Here is an 18,811-nt window from a genome sequence, read left to right on the forward strand (position 1 = left end):
CAAAGGAAGTTACAGGGACAGCCACAAGATCACTGGTAGGATTAGAGCTGGTCACCCTGCAATATGAAGCATGCTTTTTTTATTAATTTCCATCTTTGCATTAGCAATTTTTTTCATTCATTAACTTCATGAGAGCTTTAAAAAGGAAAGTGACAGACATGACCAGGGTCTCTCTGGACCACTTAACAGGTTTTGGTTTTAGTGGCACTGCTTGAATTAGGGGGCTTTTTGTTCATTGGAGTCTTTAACTTCAGACCCTTTAGTGATGTTCTTCAGGCTTTCTTTTCTCCCACACTTTGAGCTCCCTTCCAAAAGCATCCCTTCCCCCTTCTTCCTCCTTTCTTTCCCACTAAGAAGAGAGGGTAGTCAGACTGCTCCAAAATCAGCAGCCCTGGGAACAGTCTACCACCGTGTGTTCCCTTGCCACTCCCACTCCGCAGCCCCCAGCCCCTCGCAAAGTGGCAGAAGACATTTCCAGCCACTCAAGGGTGGCACACAATAGATGCTCTCCAAGCTGGTCCCCTCATCCTGTTGGCTCTGACTGTCCTCTTCTAGGTCACCGAGTCAGACCAGTGTGTGGTAAGAGATCAGCCCTAAGGGATCCTGCTTGGGGCCTGGGAGCCCACGCTGTCTGCCAAGAGGAGGAAAAGGAAAGGCTCCTTGCCTTCAGGTGACTGGGTCTGTGCTCCCACGTGTCTCTTTCCAACTCCCACATTGCCTAGACTTGATTTGAGTGCAGACCTTCTCTTTCTCCCTTAATGCCCATAAAAGCGTACCTCCCAAACCACCAATAGAGGCCATTACTGGCCTGAGCTTTGTGGTTCATCCTTTATCGGACAGAAATTTTTCCCCTAATTTGGCCTTTCCCGTAACAGCAATAGTCAAGAGGGTGATTATCCCCATTTCAAGGAAAGGGAAACTGAATCCTGGCCAGAGTCCATTCCAGATAGACCCTGCTTGTCCCCAGGTGACAGGTGCGATGGGCTGAGCGTCGTGGGCTGTTGGCTGCCATCCATAAAACTGTCTAAGATTGATTTCTCTCCCCAGGCTCTGCAATCATCCACAAACTGGCTTTCTATTAGTTTCCAGGTAGCCTCCCTGAAGTACTTGTATATGGCAGTCTACCCTCCCTGGTGACTTTTTTCATCTGTCCTCTGCAAGCAGACATGAGAGCTGTCTTAAGGAAGTTAGGGCCATTGTTGATCTATATTGTACTGCAGAGATGACAGCAGTTTCCCTGTGAAACCTAGTAAGAAATACGCAGCAGCCCAATGCACAACGTACCCTCCAAAACAAGTTTTACAGAAAGAATTACACTTATCCCTACCATACATGATGCACTCTCATTTTTGTCTAGTCTATTTTTTGAATTAAAAATTAAAAATTTCTAGTCTATTTAATTTTTTGAATTAAAAATTAATTCAAAATGGTTGCATCCTCAACAACTGATTTTATAACCCATGAACAGATTTCAACCACAGTTTAAAAAACACTGCGCTTCAGAAGAAAAGCCCTCAGCTGGGGACAGATCAGCAGGGTTCAGAAAGCAGTAAAGTTGGAACCCCACTTTGCATCCTGGTGAGAACTTAAAGTCCCATCTTAGTCACAGCCAATCCGAAGCTCCAGCGGCACATGAAAAGCAACTTCTTTTGGGATTGAAGGCACATTGGCAGATTCTGCAGAGAAAGCTGGGGGCCAGGTGAGCCTGTGGATCCAGCATCACCTTGAATCCATAGAAAGACTGTGAAATTAATTTCCATTTATTTCATAAATAAATGTCCATGCTGGCAGGTTCAATTTGTCAGCATTCACTTACTGGGAATCACAATTACTTAGGACGGGCGTGGGGAAATCTTAAAGGTAGGAATCCACCCCAAGCCTGCTGAAAATCAAACTCTCAGAGGAAGACATGCATAGGTTTTGCGTACGTGTTTTTTAAAAGATGTAGAAAATTCTGATGCCGCCCATCATCCACCAATGAACATTTGGGAACCAATTCACCACCAGACTTAGTTTAATCAAACCAAAGCAGGGACCCAGAGGCAATGCCGCACACCTAACCCACCACATTCAACCTGATCTCTGACAGCTTCTTTCTCCTTTGACGTTCAGAAGCATCTGGGGGCTCCTGGGGGCTCAGTGGTGATGATACGCTATGTTTGGTTTTGCTCCAGTCCTTGCGTGTGTCTGTAGCCACAGACTGGAGCACAGTGTGCTTACTACTTGACTTGACTTTTGAGGCTCCACAGAGGAGAATAATCATGTGTTATGGAAAGGCTAAGGTCTTTTTCTAGGTCCCCTCCCCCAGGACATCATCACAGGTCAAACATTGTTTCTGGGAAGGCCAGTGCCCCTTGAAGGTGCTCCCTGCTTCGGAAGTGCCTAAACACAGGAAACATGCCCTCAGACATGGGGGCTGCACTTTGTTATAAAACAGTTCCCATCCTATCCAGACACAAGAACATTCTAACATAATATCCCTGCAGTTCTTCCACAATTGGTCCCCAGAGCTTTGGAGGCAAAATGTCATCTGGGTGATGTCCTTTATCCTACAGCCATCATCGGGCTTCAGCTGCAAGCTGTGAACGTATATTAATCGCTCTAAGCAGCAGGTCCCTTTCTTCGAGAAATCTTCAGGTCCTGAGGCTTCCATCTGCCAGCCATGGGCCATGACTTCCTCTCTAGGCGTCAGCAAACTTCATCTGTAAAGGGCCAGTAAATATTTTAGGCTTTGCAGGCCATATGTTCTCGAGACTGTTAAATTCTGCTGTTGTAGCTTGAAAGCAGCCATTGACAAAATGTAAATGAATGACCATGGCTGTTACCCAGTAAAACTCAATTTAAAATACAGGTGAGGCCAGGTGTGGTGGCTCAGGCCTGTAATCCCAGCACTTTGGGAGGCCAAGGCGGGTAGATCGCCTGGGGTCAGGAGTTCGAGACTAGCCTGGCCAACATAGAGAAACCCTATCTCTACTAAAAATACTAAAATTAAGCTGGGCACAGCAGTGGGCACCTGTAATCCCAGCACTTTGGGAGGCTGAGGTGGGTGGATCACCTGAGGTCAGCAGTGCGAGACTAGCCTGGCCAACATGGTGAGACCCCATCTCTACTAAAAATACAAAATTAGCTGGGTGTGGTGGCACATGCCTGTAATCCTAGCTACTCAAGAGGCAAGGCTGGAGAATCACTTGAACCCAGGAGGCAGAGGTTACAGTGAGCTGAGATTGCACCATTGCACTCCAGCCTGGACAACAAGAATGAAACTCCATCTCAAAAAAAAAATTAGCCGGGCTTGGTGGCACATGCCTGAAATCCCAGTTACTGGGGAGGCTGAGGTGGGAGGATCCCTTGAACCAGGGAGTTTGAGGTTGCAGTGAGCTATGATAGTGCCACTGCACTCCAGCCTGGGTAACAGAGCAAGACTCTGTCTTAAAAAAAAAAAAAAAGAAAAATCCCCGGGTATAATCCAGATCTAGTGAATCAGAAACTCTGGGGGTGGGGCCAATAGTATGGGTTTTAGAAGCCTTCCAGGTGATCCTTCTGCAAGCTCAAATTGGAGAACCCTGCTCTCAGTCTGGTGCCAAACCTGTCTGCTCCAGAGAGTTTTTGGTGGTTAGCCATACCTCTGGACAGTCTCTTCCCCTTCCACCCTCACAAATTTAAGTACACCCTTAGTACTTAATTAACTCTTATGTACCTAGAGATTTGCTCTCAGCTTGTTTCATGTTTATTTTGTCTCCTAGTTAGATTGAAACCCGTTGAAGGTACAGTCTGTGTGTGACTCCTTCCATCTCTATCCCGCCACTGATCGATTTTAAGCATTTAATAAAGGCAAGGAAGGCCTTCACCTTTATTAACTTTTTTGAAAAATCTGTGCTTAACTATTTTCAGAATTTTCAGCTCACAATTCACTTTCAAAAATACACATTAAATGCCTACTCTGTGCCAGGCCCTGTTTTAAGGCACAAGTCCTGGCCTTCATGGAACTTATATTCCAGTCAGGGAGACATAATAAGCACATAAATTATCAATAAATACTATGAAGAAAAATAAAGCAAGATAATACAATGGCGACTGGCGGGGTGACAGATTTTAAACAGCCTGGTCAGAGCAAGGCCAAGAAGAGAGCACTGCAGTTTTAGGACCTAAAAGAGAATATGCAGGCCTTTTATGTTCTCTCTTTACAGATCAAGCCTAACAGTACTTGTTTCAGTATTAGGCAGGTTAGAATGCCCTGTGCTGCAGGAACAACAACAAAAGCTCAGTGGCTTTGCACGTAAACGTTCACTTCTCTCACACACAAGTCGAATGCAGGCTGGTGAGGGCTTCCCTCCACGTGTTGGCTCAGTTGTCCGGGTTCTGCTGCCATCCCAACACTAGGTCGCCTGTGCACAGAGAAATGCCGGAGGATGACAGCTCCCCCTTTTAGTGATTCACTTTTTCATTTACAGGAAATCTCCAGGTGTGTTTTGCCTCAGCCAGTCCTAGGGTACGGCAGGTGACACCTCCGACCCTCTCGGAAGCACACCCAGGGCGGAGGGAATGATGTTGGGAGAATAGTAGAAATTTCTTCGGTTCCAGGCCGGGCGCGGTGGCTCACCCTTGTAATCCCAGCACTTTGGGAGGCCGAGGCGGGCGGATCACGAGGTCAGGAGATCGAGACCACGGTGAAACCCTTTCTCAACAAAAAATACAAAAAAATTAGCCGGGCGTGGTGGCGCGCCCGTAGTCCCAGCTACTCGGAGAGGCTGAGACAGGAGAATGGCGTGAACCCGGGAGGCGGAGCCTGCAGTGAGCCGATTTCGCCCCACTGCACTCGCGTGTGGGAGAAAGGGGGGGGCCCCATCCCAAAAAAAAAAAAAAAAAAAAATTTCTTCGGTTCCAAAATCCGTATTGCTTCCTTATGGGAAAGGGCTTATTTTTCCTTGTTTTCCATCTGGCTATTACCATTTTGATAGCCTCTCTTCAGGCTAGATAAGCTGGGGGTGTCAGGGACAGATGAGAGAAGAAAAGAGGTACATTTCTGGTGACAAGGCACAAATAGGCTTGTCAGGGAGCGAGACGCACACGCAGGATAAGGGCTCTCCGTGATGTGGAACGAGCCTGTCTTTGGAGCTCGGTAAGGCGGAAAGCCAGGTGGGCTGGAGCCCCACCCTTTCCTGCGCTCCCAGGCTGAGGCTCCTGAAGGCTTCGGGAGCACAGCAGCACCTTGTTGACCCGCAGCACCCTGCCTGCTTGGCCTGGTCTCTTCAAGCTGCCGCTCAGTGCACAATTGAATTTTCCTACTGAGGAAGTTGGTGGCTGCTGGAACACGCAACGATGTTCAATATGATGATGAACAAAACGTATCTGCAATTAGACATAACTCCACAGCACTGGTTTATTAAAGGAGGTTATTTGGAAAAAAACGAAGAGGAGTTGATGACATTGTTCCGAGCTCTGCATATGGGAACACTTGGACTTTTTACACAGTAGGAAAACATTTCATTTGTCCCCTGCCTATACAGCCCAAGCTCCTGTCTGGGTGTTTCTTCCTATTTTTCAGCAAGTGCTGCAAATAGGCAAAGGATGGCAAAGGAACAGCAACCCTCCCCTGTGGATCGGGGCCATTCACGGTTAGAGTCACCAAACCTGTATTTCAGGGGACATCTTTCCAGCTCCCAATCTCCCAGCTTGGCTGGCTGCCCTGAAAAGGGACTGAGACTTGGCTGTGGGAAAGACATGGCTCCCTTTCAGGCTGAGTGAAACCCCTAAGAGTCTCTCCCGTTTTCTAATATCAGGGCTTGCTACCCGAGTTCATTGTTTGTTAGTGTTGGAAAAGTTTCCTGCTGCTTTCCAACCTGGCCCATCTACCCCGGGGCTGAGAAGGGGAAAAGTCGCTGATGTCATAACCCAGCTTGGTTTTGCTGCCAGTGGCAAGGGGGTGGGAGGAAGCCAGCGAGCAGCCTTCCCTGGGGCAGCAACGACGGCAGGAGGCCAAGGCCGGCCAGCCGTGCAAAATAGGCTGCAAATCTTCATAACAAAAAAGCCACCCTTGACAACATATCCCTAGGGTGCGGGGGGCCTCTTTATGCCTTTGTCTATCTGTATGTCTCTCTCTCTCTCTCTCTGTCTCTCCATTTCTCTGTGTATTTTTCTGTCTCTGTCTCTGTCTCTCTGTGTCTGTTCCTCTCTGTCTCTGTTTCTGTCTCTTTCTCTTGCTAAGGAACAGCTCTTGCCACTTTATAGTGGCAAGACTACTTATTCTCTGTTTTGAAATGCAGAATATGCCAGGGATTGGGGTATCTAGCACATCACCTCTTCAGACTTCATGCACTGCGCCCGCAGTGCCCCGCTGCAGGCCTGTGCTGGGCTGCACAAGCCTTCCCTCCATCCCTACCCAGGCCTAGGTGGCCAATGTGCCCTCCCTGCAGAAGCCGGTCTCCCTTCCCCTCTCCCTCCATGCTCCCTACTGACCTCTTCCCGCAGCCAGGGAGCATCTGGGGCAAATGCAAACAGTTCTTTGGTCTGCTTATTTGCTTTTCTTAGTGCAAAGGTGGAGGAAGAATGTGGTTAGTGCAGCCACCATGGCTGCCAGGGACAAAGTCGGTTCTGGGGAAGGGGAGCGCCAGAGCTTGCCAGCCCAGCAGCCAGCCCTGCCGGAGGGCCCCCAAGCCAGGATCCTGTCAGTCTCCATCTAGAAACCATACAGAAAGCACTTTTGTAAATGTTAACCGAAAAGGTCCCCCTGTGATGGCTGTGCTGTAAATCAAAGTAGACAATGTGGGGTGGGGGCGGGGCACACGTCTTGTCTCTGGAGCCATCACAAAGCAGGGAAGGGATGCTCCTTCAACTCTCAGGTGGGGGCTGGAGCTCCCCGCTAGTCCATGCTGGGGAAAGGTTTTTAGGGCCTGGAGTCACCCAGGACCCATCTCTGTCCAGGGGCCGCTGTGTAATATTCACCATTAATCCTACACATCTGGGAAGCATTCTCCTGCTAAAGATAAGATAAAGTCCAAATGATTTGTGTTGGGGGCTGGCTGGGGGGCTGGGGGGAGGCCAGGCCTGGAAGGCTGGGCGCACAGGAGCACCCTAACCAGCAAGCAGGGGACGCAGCCTCCGCGGCAGACTCCCACAGTCTGTCTGTGTTGCCGGGCAGATTCCCTAAGCATGGTGCACTGAGGTACAGCAGGGAATCTGGAAAATTATTTTGCTTTACACAATGGAGACTGTGTTATTTAAGTTTAAAATACCATGGGGGAGGAAGGTAAGCATAATCAGCTTTATAAGAGAACAAGCAGGCAGGGGAGCTTTTCCCAGATTCCACCCTTTTGTTAAATCTCTGAGGTTTCCAGAATGTAGTTCTTCCTCGCTCCTGCCGCCTCCCACCTTCCTTCCTCACTCTCCCCTCTCCCTCTCTGCCTTTCTCTGTGTCTGTGCCTCTATAACAATAAAAACCATCAACGCAGCCATTGCTGTGAGCAAGGTACTGTTCCAAGTGCTTTTCAGATCACGTAACCCCCAAAACTCTATGAGGAAGGTTCTGCCTTCTTCTCTGCATTGCACTCTCTTTCTCTCCTGCTGCCTCTGTCTCTCTCATACACACACTCACCCTCTGACACACACACACACACACAAACACACCCCTTAGGCCTCTCTGTATCACCTCCACACACACACACACACATACCCACAGTCTTGTCCACACCGATAAGATGCAGTTCACCTCCACCGGGAGGGATAGCCTCAGAGCCTAAAGAACGCCAGCCTTCGCACTCCTGCGCTCGGAGGTTCTCCTGAGCTACCTGAGGCTGCAGTGGCTCTGAAGGCCTCAGTACTCAGACCTCCCTGAACTTGGTTGAAGATCGTGAACAGGAAAGCAAGCTCTACCCCTGCTGACTCTACCTGCCAGGCTGCCCAGCCTAGCAGGGCCAAGGCTGGGTCTACTCTCTCTTCTGTCCTTGGCACTGCTCTGACCTTTGAGGGGAGAGAGAGGCAGCCAGAGGTGAGAGGGAAAACAAAAGAAGACTCTGGTTTCCAGCAGCAGCACTGACTAGAGAACAGGGAAGCAGGGATTCTGGTCCCGGCCATGCCTCTCACTGCACCTGGACAGCGGGCAGGACATTTAGTCTCCGTGGGTTTTCATTTCTCTCACAGGAAGATGGATTATCCCCATTTTTATTTTAGAGGCAGTCAGAGAAGCCCAGTGTAAAAATACAAAGGAGGGGCAGACTCTGTGCAGCCCAGCCTTCACCCTCCTTCTGGAGCAGCCCTTTCCAGACTTGCTCACTGAATAAATCCTGCTGGGGCACAGACTGTGTGCCATCCATGGCATCAGGGGGTGCAGTGCCAAGCACCACTCCCTATTCCCCAGAAACTTATAGCCGAGAGGAGGGAAACAGGTGAGCCAATCAACACGCTCTCCCTAATGGTGACATAAACTAACAAGGGGCAGCGTGCAAAGCACAGTGGATCAATTCAAGGAAAAGGGAGCTAAAACTGTCTATCTACTTCTAGGAATGTCCCCAAAAGAACTGAAAGAGAGACTTGGAGAGATTCTTGTACAGCCATGTTCATAGCGGCATTATCCACTATAGCCAAGGGGCAGAAGCAACCCAGGTGTCCACCAACCTTAGAGGATGAACGGGTAAACTAAACGTGGCACATCCATACCATGGAACACTATTCATCATTGAAAGAGAAGGACATTCTGACACACGCCCCCACATGGATGAACCTGGAGAACATTATGCTTAAGCGAAATAAGCCACTCACAAAAAGACAGATACTGTGTGATTCCACTTGTGTGAGGTAACTGGAGTGGTCCCATTTATAGAGACAGAAATGAAACAGTGGTTGCCAGCAGCTCAGGGGAGGAAGGAATGGGGAGTTGGTGTTTCATGGGTACAGAGTTCTGGTTTGGGATTATAAGAACATTCCGGAAATGGGTGATGATGATGGTTGCACAATAATAAATATATTTAATGCCGCCAAATTGTACACTTAAACATGGCTAAGATGTTAAATTTATGTGCATTTCACCACAATTAAAAATAATAATTTAAAAAATTGTTGAGTATGTGTCCAAAAAGTGGCCAGGGTTTGGCAAGGGTTGGCGGGGAGAAGGAGAAATGACGCTGCCCAGACCACTGTGACAAGGCTGAGGCCTGCCTCCGCTCCCCCGGCGTGAGGCCAAAGGGCCTTTGCACATGCTCTTCCTTTCACCCAATGCTTTTCCCCTCAATATTTCCATGACTCAAATTCACTCAGCTCTTTCTTCAAATGTCACTCCTCAAAAAGCCCTCACTGACACCACTATTATAAAGCGTGTACATGCACGCGCACACACACACACACCACACACACACACACACGCACACACACACACACATTCTGCCCACCACGTGCTGTAGCAGATTTCTGCACAGCACTAACCACCATCTCCTATGCTGGTATATATATCTTCATTTATTTATTTTCTGTTTCCCCAACTAGAATATAAGCTTCAGGAGGACAGGGGCTCTGTTTTGTTCACTGTTCTCTCCCCTATGCTTGAAAGATTGTAGGTGCTCATATGAATTTGAAGGATGATGTGGAAACAAGGAAATGGGGGTGTCTGCCCAGCTTGCCAGGGCTCCCCTTCGGAATTTGAGCCCAATGCCCCCACCTGGCTACAAGCCCACCTACTGAGGCTTACCTTTTTTGCATTTTTCTCTCTCAAGAACCTTGCAGGGAGGTGATGACAGGGTTTGGGAATTTGACTCAGAATCACAGCTATATAATATCTATGATCATCTTCTACCTTTTAACTTGGCCTTACGGTTTAGATACCAGGAGAATGACAGGGAGTGAATTAAGAAGGGAGATTCCATTTTAGCGAACATACATAACTCAGTTTTTAAAAGAGAATCATACGATTTTTGAGGTGGACAAGATCACAGACTTCGGCTGAGTTTGAAGCATTGAGAGAATATCCAACTGCAAGTGGGTCGCAGAGCCCTGGCGATGCGGATGGGCCTGTGTTGTGCATTCAGTCTAGTCCTGCACATAACCAGGGCACTAAAAAATGTGTTTGCTAAAGAGAAGCTGCTGGTGCCAGCAAGGACACAAGGAAGTGCTCCAGGAGGCCTGAGGCAAGCTCACCTGATTAGCCTCCACTTCAGGCTCACCCTGAACCCTCATGGGCGCGGCTGGCTCTCAGGGCCTGTGGTTCCTAGACACTAATGCTTATGAACCTGATGCTTAAAATTGCTCATGGACATCGACATGCATTATGAACTCCAGGGCCGGGCGTGGTGGCTCATGCCTGTAATCCCAGCACTTTGGGAAGTCAGTGCGGGTGGATCACTTGAGACCAGGAGTTCGAGACTAGCCTGGACAACATGGTGAAACCCGTTCTCTATTAAAAATACAAAAATTAGCAGGGTGTGGTGGTGGGTACCTGTAATCCCAGCTACTTGGGAGACTGAGGCAGGAGAATTGCTTAAACCTGGGAGGTGGAGATTGTAGTGAGCTGAGCTCTCGCCACTGTACTCCAGCCTAGGCAACAGAGCGAGACCTTGTCTTAAAAAAAAAAAAAGAAGGACTCCAATCTCCTCACCTCCCCGCTCCCAAATTAGGTTTACCTAAAACAAAGCCAACTTTGAGTAAGAGTTCTATGAAAAACTGAAGATAGAATGGCAAGTTCCTTTGCTTTTTTTTTTAGATGGAGTCTTGCTCTGTTGCCCAGGCTGGAGTGCAGGGGCGCAATTTTGGTTCACTGCAACGTCTGCCTCCCAAGTTCAAGTGATTTTCCTGCCTCAGCCTCCTGAATAGCTGGGGCTACAGGCGCATGCCACCACCCTTGGCTAATTTTTTGTATTTTTGGCAGTGATGGGGTTTTGCCATATTGGCCAGGCTGGTCTTGAACTCCTGACCTCAAGTGATCTGCCTGCCTCGGCCTCTCAAAGTGCTGAGACTACAGGCATGAGCCCCCTCGCCTGACCTCCTTTGCTTTTTCAAGGCAATAAAGTCAACTCCCACTAAATGCATTGCCACTGCGACATTACTGCATCCTCATTCATTGTGCCTTCGAATTCTACTTCAGGAATCACAGATTCTCCAACCTACAGGGAAAGCTAAACATCACTAGGCTCGTGCTTCCTAACCTGTGGGTTGCTATCATTTCGTGTGCCGTGAAATCAATGCAGCGGACCATAATGAGAATTTCATTTGAAAACTGAAATAGAGCAGAATGAAATAGAAAAGACCACAGGGCATTGCACATAGAAAAGTAAGTCTTGCTTCATGAAATTTCTTGTTCAGTTATATATAATTACGATGTGTTTACTGCATTGCATTATGAAATGTTTCTTACTATGAGACCTGGTCAAAAAAATGTTGAAGGCTACTCCTCTGATCCATTTTCTATATAAGTCTCAATACTCCCATATCTAGCTGATGTTTAATCATTTCATAATCCATAAGCTTATTCAGTACCTGTGGTGTGGAAGGCACTGAGCTGGATCCTGGGGCAATGAGGATGAACAGGACACTGTGTGTCACAGTCCAGGCAGGAACCAGGGTGGTGGAGGGCACACCCCGATTGGGTCGTAAGAGAAGAGTTTAATAAAGGAAATATTTATTCAGTGTGGGCAGAGTGTAGGGAACCCTAAGAAGATAGTGCAGACTTCCAGGGCCATGAACAGCAGAACAAGGCAGGCAGGGCTGAGGGAAGGGAGCTGCCTCCAGAACCTGAAGCTATGTGGGGGGGGACTTCCTGACAGAGAGGCTGTCGCCTTTAGTCAGGAGGCCACCAGCTCACAGGAACCCTGTAGGGAAGCTGCCAGAGACACCAAGAGCTCAACTCTCATCTCCTGCTGATGATAAGCCACATTGGCCAAATGCCCCCAGAAGCCAGAGGGCACAGGACCCCAGGGTGCCATCCACATGGGAGAGCAGTGGGGAAAGGGTGGAGGGTGGATATGGAGGGCAGACAGACAAAATCACTGCCTGCTGGGAACTTGTATTGGATGGATGAGAAGGCACATCATCAGAAAAACCACAGTGGTGCCATAACTTATGCTGGAAGAGAGGTATTAATGACGACTTCCGGAAGCATCCAGGAGGAAGCGCTTGACTCCTGAGGAGGTTAGGGAAGGCTTGCAAGAAAGAAGTCCAGTGTTCTGTCTCCAAGCATCCTTTCCTTTGAAGAGCTGCCTTCCCTGCTTCCCTCCCTCCACGTGGTCCTAGTAGGATCTCAGAACAGTGCCGTCCTTCTCTGGTACAGGGTAGCAAATCAGAGTATGCTCCTATTCCCTGGCCACAGCCCCTCAGAGTCTTCCCTGGGGATCTTCCACTAGTGACAAAAACTGTCTCTTGCCTCTGAATTCAGGAGACTGAGAGGCTGTACAGTTAAAACTATTCTGCCATCTCCTTCTATCCCAATAAGCACACATATTCAACTTAGGAAAAAATTGGGGTGGGGCAGAAATTTTACTGGGACATGTTTTTCACTGAGGGTTAGCTTCTAGTTGGGCATATACTACTGTATTCATGTTGATTGTTTCTCTTTTTGTTTGAGTGTGAGTCTCTGTCCTTGCAGTCTTGAAGCTGAATTTCCGTCCTAGCGTGCCCTGCAGGTGCAGAAGCATGGAGAGGAGAAGGCACTTGGCCTGGTGAGGAACCTGCTGGGTGTATGGCCTGGCCAGAACCCAGGGTGCCTGTGAATGGGGACCTAGGAGGAGGCTGTCACAGTGAGTGTGAGTCAGATCATGAAAGGCTTGGGTCAGATGGGGAATGCATGAGTATTCATTAAGGATTTTAACAGACGGGACACACACAGAGGTGCATCTTAGAAAGCTCCCTCTGAGAGCTGTGTGGAAGAGGGGTGGAGGTGAGCCAGCCCGGAGGAAGCCATGGGAGACACAGCAGGCACCAGAACTCAGCTGGGAACCCTAGAGCGGCTCTTGGATCCCAGAAGGACTGAGTAAAGTACAAGAGTCTACAATTAGTAGCAAGTTTCCGGTTTGGGTGGGAAGGTGGATGGTGGCATGAATGGAATCTTGCTTCCGTTTTTTCCCACATCTCATAATTTTGAGGGTCTTCTCCTTCCTGAAAGCATGATCGCTTTCCCCCTGAAAGCATTCTGAGTTTATCCATGTCCTATAGAAGACACAGGGCCCACAACAGAACAATACTCCAATGGAGGAAGGCACCATCACACACTTTTATGAACACAGCCCATGGGGCCTGAGGATTTTCCTGGAAGTCATCTCACTGTGATGGCTCACATGGAGAACAGTATTGTCTTAAAGCCCTGAGGTTTTTTTCGTGTAGGCTCTGGGTCATTTTTTAATTGGCAAGTAAATATTTTTACAAGTGGTAATTTTTGTGTGCGTAGGTAATTTTTTTTTTGAGACAGAGTCTTGCTCTGTTGCCCAGGCTGGAGTGTAGTGGCATGATCGTGGATCACTGCAACCTCCGCCTCCAGGGTTCAAGCAATTCTCCTGTTTCCGCCTTCAGAGTAGCTGGGATTACAGGTGCGTGTCGCCATGCCCAGCTAATTTTTTGTATTTTTAGTAGAGACAAGGTTTCACCATGTCGGCCAGGCTGGTCTCAAACTCCTGGCCTCAAGTGATCCACCCTCCTCAGCCTCCCAAAGTGCTGGGATTACAGGTGTGAGCCACTGCACCCAGCCAATAATTCTTTTTAAACTACCTGAAATGCTGACCTATGTCATTAAACTTAGCATGTCTTCCCTACATCTGAAGACTACACATCTCCAATCCTTTGAATCCAATGTAATTCAGCAAGCAGTATGGTGTGAAGATTCTGGAATCCTTACTGTGGAAGATGTCTGAAAAGGACGTGTTCTACTGTTTTGAAGCAGCTCTCTCCAATGTGGCAGAGTAACAGTGAGGGGGGTGAGGGGAGGGAGGGAGAGAGAGGAGATAAAGATCTTTGGAGCACTGTCTAGTTGTGAAATGCTGTGTGGAGTGGTTGCTATGACTTTTCAAGGTTCTGGCGATATTTTACCTTGAGGTTTACCATATATAGCATCTTCCCAGCTCAACATGTCTGAAAAGCTTTTACCATGTGAACTTCTGATTTCCTGTTACCCGTCTACACTGTGGATAATTCATGACTAGTTACTGGCCCTTCGCCTTTGTGATCTTTGCCTTAAAATGTGTCCCCTGACTCTACGGGTTTGTACTGTCCTCGGCTTTCTCTTTTCTGGGGCTGCCCTTTTGTTTACTTCCAAAAACCTCATTAAGTTTTACAGATGTACCTTACAGGCGGTGGTCATAGAAAGCAGGCTTCCTAATACACCCTTTGCAAGTTTTGTGTAAACTACCTTAAAACTCACTGTTTCCTCCATCTCCTTTCCCTCCCTGCTTTCAGTAAACTCCCACTTCAGGTCTCATCATCTCAAATTGTTTCTCCACCAGCCTCCTTTGTTCCTCTTAGGTCACCATTTTTGCAATCTGAGCAGACAGGCCCTGGGCCAAGCGGTGTGTCCACCACGTCACGTGGCTCCCTCTTTCTGAAGATCCGGGGGGATCCTGACACGGAGATCTCAGGATGGGGAAAACTGTGTACTTTCAGCAGATCCGCTCATTCTACTGACATTTCCCGAACACCTACTCTGTGTCAAGCACCCTGAGAGGGATGGAGTGGTGACTAGAGAGAAGACAGGCCCACATTTTCAGGCAGGCAAGGGGAGCGCACGAGGAAGCCTCCGGCGACTGACCCAGGGCGGAGAAGAGTCACAGAGGAAGGGGTTGGTGAGCAGAGCTGGGAATGACGAATGAGACAGCACACAGCTGGCCCCAGAAAGGGAGAAATTTGGTTTCTCCGTGCTGTGGAACTGAAGAGCTGGCAAGAGGAGAGGAGGGTGTGAGACAGAGGAAGGGGCTGGGATTTTATCTAAGAGCCACAGGAAGCTGTTGAAAAATTCTAAGCCAGAAGCAATGCCATCAGACTGATCATCTTTCCTTCTTTCTTTGATAGCTTGGAAGCAGGAACTGAATTTGCAGCCCACTGCTTGCAACTCTTGGGGCCACCATTCTGCTGTTTGAAGATTCATTCACCCTGCCTTCATATAACTTGACCACTCTGTCCTCGTTTATTAACTCTCCTGGTACTGAATGCATCTCCACAAGCCCCACCAAATACGAATAAACCACGTTGGCACATTTACTCTCATAACAGCCCTTGAGTTAAACATTTATATCTCATCTTACAAGGAAGGAAATTGAAGCCCGGAGAAATTCGGTGACTCACCCATGGCCTTAGAATTTTTTCATTCATTTCTGGAACTTGTTCACTATCTCGCTTCCTCAACTGACTGGAAACACAACAAGGGCAGCAACTGTGTTTGCAGTGGTCATGGGAGTGCGCGCGCCTCCAGCACAGCAGCTCTCACGCCGGGTCCCAGGCTGGGCTGCTGACCCAGTGACCCACCGACCCTCCCTTCTGGTAACACTGGGAACCAGCCAGGGTCAGAGTCGGCGTCAGAGCCGGGGCTGCGGGACTCCTAGACTGGAGCACCCTCCACTCCACTGTCTCCTCCCGCCTGCCTTCTATATCCATGCTTCTAAAGAAGATCCGGCATTTAACTTTCAAGTATTTAGGGTAACTAAAACCAGGTTCACATTTGGTTGCCCTTAATGCTAGATCCGGCCAGGTGCGGTAGCTCACGCCTGTAATCCCAGCACTTTGGGAAGCCGAGGCGGGCGGATCACCTGAGGTCGGGAGTTCGAGACCAGCCTGGCCAACATAGTGAAACCCTGTCTCTACTAAAAATACAAAAATTAGCTGGGCATGGTGGCAGGCATCTGTAATCCCAGCTACTCTGGAGGCTGAGGCAGGAGAATCACTTGAGTCCGGGAGGCAGAGGTTGCAGTGAGCCGAGATCGTGCCATTGCATTCCAGCCTGGGCAACAGAGCAAGACTCCATCTCGAAGAAGAAGAAAAAAAAGCTAGACCCAGAGCTGAAAGGAACCCAAGCAATGATTCTAATCCAACCGACTCATTTTACGGTGAATAAACTCAGGCTCAGAGACTGCAGTGACTCCCCAGTGTCATGCAGCTCCTTACCAGCGAGGCGTGGACTCAGCAGTGTCCCCGGGTGCCTCCAAGTGTCCTATACAGTGTTTACTGTGTCGCTTTGTTCATTCAGAAACATCACGAGTAAATGTTTAATTCAGATTGCTTATAAAACTCGGTTATTTATATGCTTAGATATAGGTCTGGTGAGAATTTATTTTAAAGAGATTTTAAACCACAGCCCCTCTGCATCATTTTGCCTCAGATACTCAGAATCGGAGTGAGAAAATATTCTTGCCCACCGAGGCTCGTCGCTGTCCTGGGGCCTCTCCCCGCTCACTCACAATTCTCTCCCTGGGCTGTCACATCCACCGAAGGTTTCAGCCACCACTTACAACCTGCAGAGTCCCAAACGGTCATAACAATAGCTAACACGCACCGAGCATGGCTCATTCAATCCTCACCAACCTAATGCACTCCACGCTACAGAGGAGGAAGCTGGGGCACAGAGAGAGGAAAGGAATTGCCCACAGTTGCAGGCGGTGCACTGGGATGCGGCAGGGCCCCTTCCCCAGGACAGAGTTATCCGTAAAGCTCAGTGGCAGCCCAGGCTCCTCCCCATCCCCAGCTCTAAATCCCAGTGACCAACTGCCTGCTGGTTTCCCCACAGAGCTGCCCCATAACCAGCTCAAAACTGAACTCAGCTTCTTGACCCTGAACACACGGGTTGCCCACACAGCACCAGTCGTTGTTGGCCCTCCCTTCCTTTCCTAACCCATCACATTCCATCCACCCTTTCATTCCTAAATATTTCTCAGACCCGCTCCCTCCTGCCAGTGTCCATGGCTACAGCTGCCCAAGTGGCCTCTGTGCTGCAGTATCAGCCGTGGCCCCTGCCCAGGCCCTGGCCCCCAACCAACACTGCCCCACAAATGTCAACATAGGATTCCCAAGGAGTCTGGGCACAGGCCCGCCTGCCTGCCTCAGCTCTCTTGGTGGCCCCAGAGCCTGCCGCCTGCCATGTTGCCAGCCTCTTCTACGGTGAGCAGCCTCGGCTTTGGCTTCAAGACCCAGTTCCCTGAGAGACTGTCCCAATTCACGCAGCTCTGCTTTTATACCTCTCTTCCTTCCTTCCCCTTGTATCCCCTCCCTCCCCTCATCTCCAGCAGAGATAGTCACTTCCTCTTTAGCTCCAGCAGGCTACCCCTTAAACTCACACTCACCCAGGACTTTCTCTAGATGACAATTGTTTACTTGCCTTTCTCTGCTCCCAGGCAGTAGGAACTATGTTATGGCATCCAGAGCTATATAATATATAGAGTAGCTCCATAGAGATCTCATCACATTCAGATGCATGGGTGGAGTAAAGGAAAGAATGAGAGGCATTGTGATCCTGAATTTGATGGGTCAACTTGACTGGGCTAAAGGATGTCAAGATGGATGGTAAAGCATGATTTCCGGGAGTGTCTCTGAGGGTTTCTGGAAACGATCAGCATTTGAATTGGTGAGCTGAGTAAAGCAGGTGGCCCTCCCCAGTGTCAGCGGGTCTCACCCAATCCACTGAGGGCCGGAGTAGAACAAAGGCAGAGGAAAGAAGAGTTCGCTCTCTCTGCTTGAGATGATTTATCCATCTTCTCCTGATTTTGGATGTCAGAGCGCTGGGTTTTCAGGCCTTCAGACTCGTGCTGTATTACACCACCAGCTTCTGTGGTCCCCCAGCTTGCAGACAGCAGATCGTGGGACTTCTCAGCCTCTATAATCACATGAGCCAACTCCCATAATAGATCCCCTCTTATATTCCCCTCTTACATATGCATATGTATATTTGTTTATGTATATGTATAGTATAGTATATGTATATGTATTTGTATATGTAAGGGCATCCCTCAGCCACACTGGGAAGAATGATTGGAATCTGCCTGTTGATGGTGGGGCAGAGGGGCCCAACGGTCCAGGAGGGAGCTACACACATGGTTTGCTCTGTCTGATGAAAACAATCACTGGAGATTTGTGTAGTGAAGGTACAAAGGTACCCTAAATATTATTTACAACTGAGATGTGATTAGCCTCTGAAAGGAAAGGTTTGTAAGGCCGAAGAAGAGCATCAGGAATTTAAAACATGTAAAGTTAGCGAATTCCAGAAGGCTACAGTTTTAGCGAGATAAGCCTGTGTTCCCTGCAGGAGTCACCTGAGTCCTCCTGCTGCCACCTCTGCCTCCTCCTTGTGAGAAGGAGGAAGTGAGAGCTCTGGAGTGCGGAGGGGCCCAATGAGCACAGTAGTCCTTAAGCCCCAGGAGACACTCACCACTCTCGTGTCCACGTCTCAGTGCAGATGGCAGCCCAGAAGCCTTGCTTGCCTATAACAACAGTAAATAGGAGAGCTGGGTAGGACCTGCTTCACCACCAAGCTTGCTGCCTTTATTTAACGGGAGGAGGAGCCTCAAGTGGGGAGCCACCAGGCCAATTCCCGTCCAGACCTTTCCAAGTTATTTCCTTGAGGATCAAGGATCATGCCACTGCACTCCAGCCCTGGTGACAGTGGGAGAGTCTGTCTCAAAAAACAAACCAGGTTGTCTTATTGAATTCACACTGTTAGGAGATAGATGATAAATTTGAATTGAGCTCTAATTTTGTGAAGAAATTATTTTTTGGAGCAAATGCACTGGTCCTTCTTTCAGACACAAACTTAGCATTCATTTTCTCAAAAATAAATACATCTTGCTGAGCTATATAATATATGCGCCCTGCAAGAACTTTAGAAAACCTAGAAGAGCACATGGAGAAAATAGTACTCATCAGGAAT

The 18,811-nt window shown here is 48.7% G+C and overlaps 1 long non-coding RNA gene across 1 annotated transcript; it reads right to left on the reverse strand.

The window, feature by feature from the left end:
• Positions 1–1,996: 1,996 nt before the first annotated feature.
• LOC116466417 (uncharacterized) lies at positions 1,997–8,041 on the reverse strand. The gene is made up of 2 exons (XR_004247536.1): positions 7,670–8,041; positions 1,997–2,702 (listed from the first exon to the last, which is right to left on the reverse strand). It is a non-coding gene; the product is annotated as an uncharacterized LOC116466417 (long non-coding RNA).
• Between the last annotated feature and the right edge of the window lie 10,770 nt (positions 8,042–18,811).

This window comes from Hylobates moloch, unplaced genomic scaffold (assembly GCF_009828535.3).
Source record: "Hylobates moloch isolate HMO894 unplaced genomic scaffold, HMol_V3 SCAFFOLD_4, whole genome shotgun sequence".
NCBI lineage: Eukaryota > Metazoa > Chordata > Mammalia > Primates > Hylobatidae > Hylobates > Hylobates moloch.